Here is a 9,236-nt window from a genome sequence, read left to right on the forward strand (position 1 = left end):
AGGTATACTTTGGTCATTGTTGATGAATATTCAAGATATACATGGGTTTTCTTTTTGAAGCATAAGAGTGATGCAGCTGATAGTATTATTCATTTCATCAAGCAAGCTGAAATAATATACAAAAGGCCTGTTAGGCAGTTGAGGAGTGACAATGGCACTGAATTCAAGAATGTCACTCTCAACTCATTCTGCAGTGAGAAAGGTATTTCACAAGTATACTCAGTAGCAAGAACTCCTCAACAAAATGGAGTTGCAGAAAGAAGAAACAAAACCCTGATTGAAGCTGCCAGATCCATGATGGCACAAAACAATGTCAAGCCTCATTTTTGGGCTGAAGCTATTCACACAGTCTGCTTCACTCAAAATAGATCTTTCATTGTGAAAAGACACCAGAAGACTGCATATGAACTTCTCAGGGGAGAAAACCAGAAATTGGCTTCCTAAGAATGTTTGGCAATCCTTGTTTCATTCTAAATCAGAAAGACCATCTTGGCAAGTTTGAAGAAAAAGCAGATGAAGGTATCCTACTAGGATATGCTACTCAGATGAAGGCTTACAGAGTATACAATAAAAGAACAAGAACTATTGAAAACTCTGTAAATGTGAATATTGATGAAGGTTGCTCTAAGTCAGTCAATGAATTCTCTGAAGATGAAGAAATCAATTTTGAAGAACTGGCTATTCCTGAGAATAGCCAGTCTCTAATCCACCTATTGAAGACAAGAATGCTCAAACTCAGGGGGAGCAAATCATTGAAGAAGAAGAGTTACCATTCTTTGATTGTGAGCAAGCTGATCCTACTCCTACCCAAACAGATATTCAAAATCCATTGAAAGGCTCTCAAGTTGACTCAGATCCAGTTTTGACTCAAAATGATCAAAAAATTCCACATGATGATCAAGCTGGTTCTTCCAATCTGAATCAGCCTGTTGTCCCTGAAGATAGTTCTGCTCAACGTATAATTAAATAGACAAAGAGTCATCCTATCAATCAAATCATTGGTGATCCATTGTCTGGTGTAAAGACTAGAAGAAAGGCAATAGGCAATTTCTGCATGTTTGTCAATTTTGTTTGTAAAATGGAACCAACTGATGTTGCTGAAGCTCTGTCAGATCCCTCTTGGGTAAATGCAATGCAAGATGAGCTTACACAGTTTGAAAGAAACAAGGTATGGAAATTGGTTCCAAGACCTCATCATTCTAAGACTGTGATTGGAACCAAGTGGGTCTACAGAAAGAAGATGGATGAAAGGGGAGTGGTGACCAAAAACAAAGCAAGATTGGTTGCTCTTGGATACAGACAAGAAGATGGAATTGATTATGATGAAACCTTTGCCCCTGTGGCCAGATTGGAAGCCATCAGGATGTTCTTGGCTTACTCTGCTCACAAAGGTTTTACGGTGTATCAAATGGATGTGAAGAGTGCTTTTCTGAATGGGAAACTGGAAGAAGAAGTCTATGTTGAACAACCTCCTGGTTTTGAGAACTCAGAGTTACCTAACCATGTGTTTAAGCTTGACAAGGCCCTCTTTGGTCTCAAACAGGCTCCAAGAGCATGGTATGATACTTTGTCCAAATTTCTGCTTGAAAACAAGTTCAAAAGAGGTAATGTTGACAAGACTTTGTTTGCGAGAAAATATAAAGGTGATATTCTGCTTGTGCAGATTTATGTAGATGATATCATATTTGGTTCTAGCAGTGAAAGACTTTGCAAAAAGTTTTCTGAATTAATGTCTAAAAAGTATGAAACGAGCATGATGGGGAAGCTTAACTATTTTCTTGGTTTACAAGTAAAACAGACCAAACAAGGAATTTTCATAAATCAAGGTAAATATGTTAAAGATCTTTTAAGTAAATTTGGTTTCAGTGATTGCTCACCTATGAAAACTCCAATGGGAACTGGTGATAAGCTGAGTGAGGACAAAAGTGGGAAACCTACTAATGTCACAGCTTATAGAGGTATGATAGGTTCATTACTTTACTTGACTTCTAGTAGACCAGATATTATGTTTGCTACATGTCTTTGTGCAAGATATCAGGCTAATCCTAAAGAATCACATCTTAAGGCTGTGAAGAGAATCTTTAGATACCTTAAAGGTAGTCCCAATCTGGGTCTTTGGTATCCCAAAGACTCTGGATTTGATCTAATTGGCTATTCAGATTCTGACTTTGCAGGTTGTAAGATTGATAGAAAAAGCACCTCAGGCACTTGTCAATTGCTTGGCAATAGACTTGTAAGCTGGTCTAGCAAGAAGCAGCATTCAGTTTCCATTTCTACCGCAGAAGCTGAGTATGTGGCTGCAGGAAGTTGTTGTTCACAAGTTTTGTGGATGCAATTTCAATTGCAAGACTATGGTGTCACTGCTTCAAAGTGTGACATCCGTCACCAAAACTGGTAATTTATTATAGTCTCTAACTTACATTCCAAATTTCTTGACTAGTCAATATGCCTATATAGTATAACAAGCATAGAAATGTGGTGATCATTTCCAATATGGGATTTCTATTACTTGAATTTCAAAAGTTTAGGATTGAGATATTTGATCTTCCTAAACATAGATGACTATAACTATCCCCGTAATTTCTAGACTTGTAGTTGTTAGTCATATTTATTTCTAGACATTGATAAATTAGTATACGCTATTTAGCGGTGAACGAAATCAATAATTATGAAAATAATATAATTAGTATAAGTAGTAAGATGGTAATAGTAATAGTAAAATATCATATGTTTAGTAAAAAATTTTAGTCATATATATATTACAACAATTTATGGTGAGCAAGGAATTTTAATTCCATTAGAATTCTTATGTTGCATTAAGTCTAATCATAAACTAACTAAAACACTTATCTCCATATATATATATATATAATAACTATAACCTAAATAATAATAAAAAAAAACCAAAACCTTTTTTTGATTCTTTTTCTTCTCTTTGGTCGATCAACACCAAAGCACCACAACATCAAATATTTTTTATTTTTTTTATTAATCATCTCATTGTCAAAGCAAACTTTGGTAAGTTTAATTATAATTCTATTGAATCTTGATTTAAATTACAATTAACAATAAAATTCTTAAGATTATATTCTATTCTTTTTTTAAGGTATCTAAGAAGAAGATCATCAATCTTGGGGTAAAATCACTTATATTCTCTTTTCATATATATTAGTCTTTTTATTTATTAAATATATATATATATAAGCATATATTTTCTTTTATTTATTAATTTTTATTTATAAGTAACCTATTTGATGAATATATATTATGGCAAATTTATAATAATGAATGAAAGGGTTTTTTTTTAAGGTTAAATCAAAAGCTTGAAGTATAAATCATATTAATGTTAAAAGTTTATGTATTTATTGTATTATAATAATTAATATAATTAAAGAAATTCAATTATGAAGGCATGGAAATCATAATAACAGATGTATATAGGTGTTGGAAAGATTTGAAAGTTTATATATGAATATTAGTTGTAGTAGTCTTTAAAACAGTAAGTTTGGGTTATTTCAGAATCTGGACAGATTCCGTTTGTTAACTTTGAAATGTCGTATCTTGGTCATGGAAGATGGTTAAGTCACGTTTTTGGTGTCTAAAATTAATTTCAGGAAGTCTACTTTCTGGTGGAAGTGGTTTCGTGTCAAAATATGAAGTTTAAGGTTGTCAAACGAATTTTATAACAAAACTGCGCAAAGCTGAGTTTTCAGAACAGATTTAGGTCGACTTCAAATAGTCATATCTTGGTCGATTTTATGAACTGGAAGATTATTGTTTTCCAGAAACATTTTTAAGATGTTAAGAGTGTACAGTAAAAATTGGATTTTTTTTGAAACTTCGAAGGCCCTTAACTTTTATAAAACTTTTCTGTGCGCAAACAGTGAATTTATTAACTAGTCTGTAATTATCGAATTTTTAAAAATAGTTCAAGAACAAAATAAATTCTGTAAAAATTCATTTAAGTATCTAACACATAAAAGTTACTGTGGTAAAAATTTAAGGACTTGGTTAGTTCGGGTGATCTAGAATAAAAATTGATAAAGTTACCAAAAATTTCAGCGAATAAGAGCTTGTAGAACTAAATCATAAATCATTAAAACAAATACTCTATATTAAGTTATGTGACTTGTAACTTAATAATAGATGACAAATCAGTTGGGAATATTTTGAAAGTAGCCATATAAGTATATATCATCAAATACGGGTTACAATGGATGGTTCTTGACCATGTCCATAATTGTAACTTGTTCATATATATGTTGTGTAGATTCTAGCGACCTTGTTGGACTTTGCATAACTACTTGCTTGTTGAGGTGAGTTTCGTGGCCCCTTTTTATATTATTTGTTTGGGGGAAAATGATGCTCAAAATATTTTTATTTCTTTACTAGCTGTGCCAAAACTAGTTTGTTTTATTGGACATATACGTGTACTTATGAAATGTGTATGTTAGCTTGCTTGTGTTGATTCTATGATGCAATAGATGTCTGTTGATATCTATTGAAGACTACTTGAAATCTATCGACCAACTATATACTCCAGCTGGTAGTTGTTGGTATTTAAAGCATGATTGAGTTGTTAACAGGAGTGATGGGGATTGTGTTGTTGGATAACTATGATGGCATTGATCAGTATTTAGTATGCTACTACATGTTTATATTTACACTATTGTCCAAAACTTGATATATCATGCACAGCAAACTCATTTGTATTCCTTTAAACCTACGAACTCACCAACGTTATGTTGACATTTTCGAGCATTCATTTTCAGGTGATAACAATGCTTAAGAAGATTGAGCTTATGGACTTTAGGAAGACCAATAAAGAGATCCTTCATGGATTCCTAGATTGCATGTGAAACATTGAACACTATTTGCAATTGTTACTTCTTTGCTATTTGAGGCGTGTTGCCTAGACTTTCCGTTTGTGAAAATTACATTTATTTGAATTTCATTTAGTATGACTCTATTATAAAGTCCATGTACTATAACTATATCTTTTCGTCATATCCTACGATTCCGCCTAAGGTGGGGTGTGACAGAATGGTATCAGAGCCAGGTTATAGAGAATTAGGTGGTTTGACCTAGACTATAACCTAAGTTCCTACATATAGCATGCATAATAGGGACTATGTGTGCATTATATATATATGTCTAATCATTCATGAGTTGTTTCACTTATTTGTGACCAATATGTGTTTTCTAATGCGAACTAGGTGCTTGTATATGTTTTTGTGACTCATATAATACTAATACGTTCACTATGAACCTATGATCACTAGTAAATCCTGCATTATTAGATCTAGCTTGTTTGGCAATACTTCTATGGGGGTTGTGGTAGTTTTGAGAATTTCTAATATTTAGACCTATAATCACCTTAGTTGTTTAAACTTCTGGTTATAAATAGTGATGTTGGATATTGAAGGTAAACACATCACATAATACGACATTAGGAAACTAGAAGTGGAGCATATATAAGTCTCCATCGTCCTCTTGAGTACAACTTAGAAACCTTCTCTTTTGCTTTCTATAGTGACACATTATAAACATGTAGTGACTTAATGACCTGATGTTCTTAGCGTAGATAACACTCCACACAGGAAAGTATACATATTCGAGAATGGAAAGAACTAGGGTGACCATGCAAAGTAAATTACAATCACGGGTGCACACGTTATTGTAATTTGCAATGCATGCTAATCTTGGGGAATCCCATTGTCTAGGGTCATAGTAATATGGTTTTAGATCTGTATGGTTAAATGTATGGTAGCTCCTCTCCCATACCATTTTTTTTAATCAGTCTAGATTATAGTCTCAAGATATATCTTAAAAATAGAAACTCGTTTCAATAACAACTACAACCATTTCACTTTAAAAGACTATTTCTATTATATGCGGAAAATCCTAAATCAAAATCTTTATAATAAATGTTAGATAATGCGGAGAAAAAAAAGCACCACTTCAACATATATAATTAGTCATGCGCGCGCAAATATATATATATATTTGTGTATGTATAAATAATAATACAAATAACACCTAATCCAAAATTTATACCTATCACATATCTCATAATTATTTTTCCTATTTAGTTATTTTATCGGTTTCTTTAATCATCTCATTTAATTATTAAATTCAATTATTATATCATTTTGTAACCTATTTATATAATTACCATTTTAAAATCTTATATTATCATCATTATGTGGTAATATAGATCCCAAAAGAAGCCTCAAACACCATAGATTTTCATGCTCTATTTAAGAGACCATCATGGTAGGTTATCCTTGACTCGACAAAGTAATGTAGAAAGTGAATGTAACCCTTCGTAAGCATTTTGGAAAGCTAAACCAATCATTGAGCAAGTGTTAAACTGTCACCTAAAGAAAGTGTCTAGAGTATCTTTCTAATAATTATATAATAAAATATTGTTGGGCTAGCACAAGATGAATTCATATCTCTCTCATTTTGTTGAAAATTATTAGATGATAGATTTTTAACTCTATACCTATTAATCCTTATTTGTACATTTTTTTTTTCTAAACTCATTTGTTCATCTTATTTTTATTATAATAATAAGTTTTAGTTCACTATCTTATACATATTGCTAAATAATTATTTTCATATATGAAAATTTATACTCATTTATAGTAATCATAACAATCTTATTTAGCAAGCTAGTGTAGCTAGCAAGACATATACAACAAATATAAGGCACATAATCAGAAACAACTTAAAGGCCAAGAACATCATCAAGTAAACTCAAATGAAGTCCAATAATTCCACGCATGAATGTATAATCCCACATTAACCCAAAACATACCAAAGAAACATATAGTCGATATAATAATATCACTTCATTTTTACTACAAAGCAAAATTATATGATGGACGTTTGAATGATGCCCCGTAAGTGGGAGAAAATTTTTATATTACCTCAATTTATTTATTCAAGTCATTCGCAATCTTATTAAGTGAATCCTCCTTCAACTACATTAAGTTTAGCTAAAGAGGTTGTTATATATTAATACTATTACCAAATAATGTATTACAGTTGATTAGTCGGGTTGTCCATAACAATAAAATCCCTAGTATTGAGGTCTTGAATTAAGATACGTTGAACACTTAGAAAAAAAAAATAATAATAACAATATGAGGGCCATTTTTAAGGGTAGGTGAAAGAAGGAAGGTGAAATAAGAGGGTGAAGTTGGTGAACAATTATGGGGTGGATGCGAAATGGGTTAAGGTGATGAAAAGATAATGATTATATTCGGCTATGGTTTTGTAGACCTTATTCATTGTTACTACCTTGCTTTATATTACTTTGATTGGTGATATTATGAGTATAGTGGGGTATTAAATTTGAAGAGAATAGTTAAGGGAGAAAAGAAAAAGGGGAAGATGGTGAGAAAATAGAGTTGATGTGAGAGTAAAAAGTGTAGATGAAAATGGTGAACGGTTAATAATGGTCAAAGAAAAGATTTAATTGGTCAAAGCACAAAATATATCAACCCTAACCATGTATCTCAAAAATTCAAAGACGAATACAAAAAAAAAATAAAAAAAAAAAAAATTAAGCTATCTCATCTATAATAAAATGAAAAAAAAAAATCCATTGGAAACCTTGTCATTTTTTTAAAGCTATATACTTCTTCGATAATTTATTTTTGCTTAATATACATTTTAAAGTTTTGAATTAAAATACAAATTTTTTTGTAATTTGCTGAATTACAAAATGATATCTTATAACTTCTTTGTACACATTGGATTTTACAAAAAAGTTATGCTGATCATTTCGAATATGTCAACATTATTATTGATTCACAGTTAATTGATGCCAGAAATCTTTGACCTCTCGTGTCTAAAATAGACATCTAAGGTGTCTAGTCCATGATCTAGCTTGTTTATACTAATCATCAAAATTGAAATAGTTTTAAAGTTTTGTCTCAAACAAATCAATTTAACCAAATATAACTCATCACCTACTATTTATATCAATCAATGTGCTTCTTGGTTTATATACATAATACTACAAGTTTAAAATCTAACAGAACCAAAACCATTAACTAAATTGTATGTGTTGGGGGACCTTAACGTAATTGTGACACAAACTCAAAGATTCAACTTTCTTTAAAAAAAAAAAAAACAGTTGTGTATTCAGCGATCTTAACACAAGAAACTTTGATATGTTGCAATTCCCTCATAAGATTCAGTCAACGGAATTCTTTAAGTCATATCTATTCATCAATTTGATAGAGTCAAGATTATCTTAACATATTAAAGTCAACTTGTGTAGACCTTATACAAGTAGTGAGAGATACAAGGACTAGCATAAGCTATTTCTACTAAATAGTTAAGATTGGAAATTTTATGGATTACTTAGAAGAGTAAAGTGGTTAGACTTGAGGTTGTACAAGAAACTACCATGATAATCCTCCCAAGGGAAGGACAAATATAAGCTATGCATGATCCTAAAAAAAAAAAAAAAAGGCCATTACAAAATTCTTTAAAAAAGTTTGCGTCAACAATATACTGCTACTCGAAGTGTCGCTTTGGGAAATTTTCTTACAACTAATAAAAGGGAAACTTAGCACAAGTTTGTGAGTCCATTCAAAAATATTATTAAACCAATCGTTCCAGTAGCCTATAACTTAATATTATATCATGAGTTAAACATAATTATGATACATTTCATGTGACGAATCCTAAGAAATGTCTTGTTGACGAAACTTTACATTTATCACTGGAAGCGAATATTGGATTCAAATACCGTAAGTTACATTTGCGTAGAGTAACAGTTTAGATTAGTAATCAAATGATATAGAAACTAAAACATTATAAAACTTATCGTTAATCTTCAATGGAACCATTAACGAGCACTAAACGTACCTTATGAGCAAGGGAATCAAGATATATATAAATATATATATATATATCAATGTGGATAAGTACTGTGTATGGTTACGGTAGGTATCTGGCACGTCAGTGTGTTGGTAGTGTGGTAGGTTAGCTGCAAATATAAGAATATTAACCGTAGAATGGATGTGGTAAGGAAGAGGGTTGCGAAATAGCATTAGATGAAAAACAAACATCCACAATTATTCAGTTATGGATTTTAACAATAACTCCACTGAATTTCGAGACGAAATTCTCTCAAGTAGGGGAGACTGTGACATCCGTCACCAAAACTGGTAATTTATTATAGTCTCTAACTTACATTCCAAATTTCTTGACTA

The sequence above is a fragment of the Erigeron canadensis genome, chromosome 7 (genome assembly GCF_010389155.1).
Source record: "Erigeron canadensis isolate Cc75 chromosome 7, C_canadensis_v1, whole genome shotgun sequence".
Lineage (NCBI taxonomy): Eukaryota > Viridiplantae > Streptophyta > Magnoliopsida > Asterales > Asteraceae > Erigeron > Erigeron canadensis.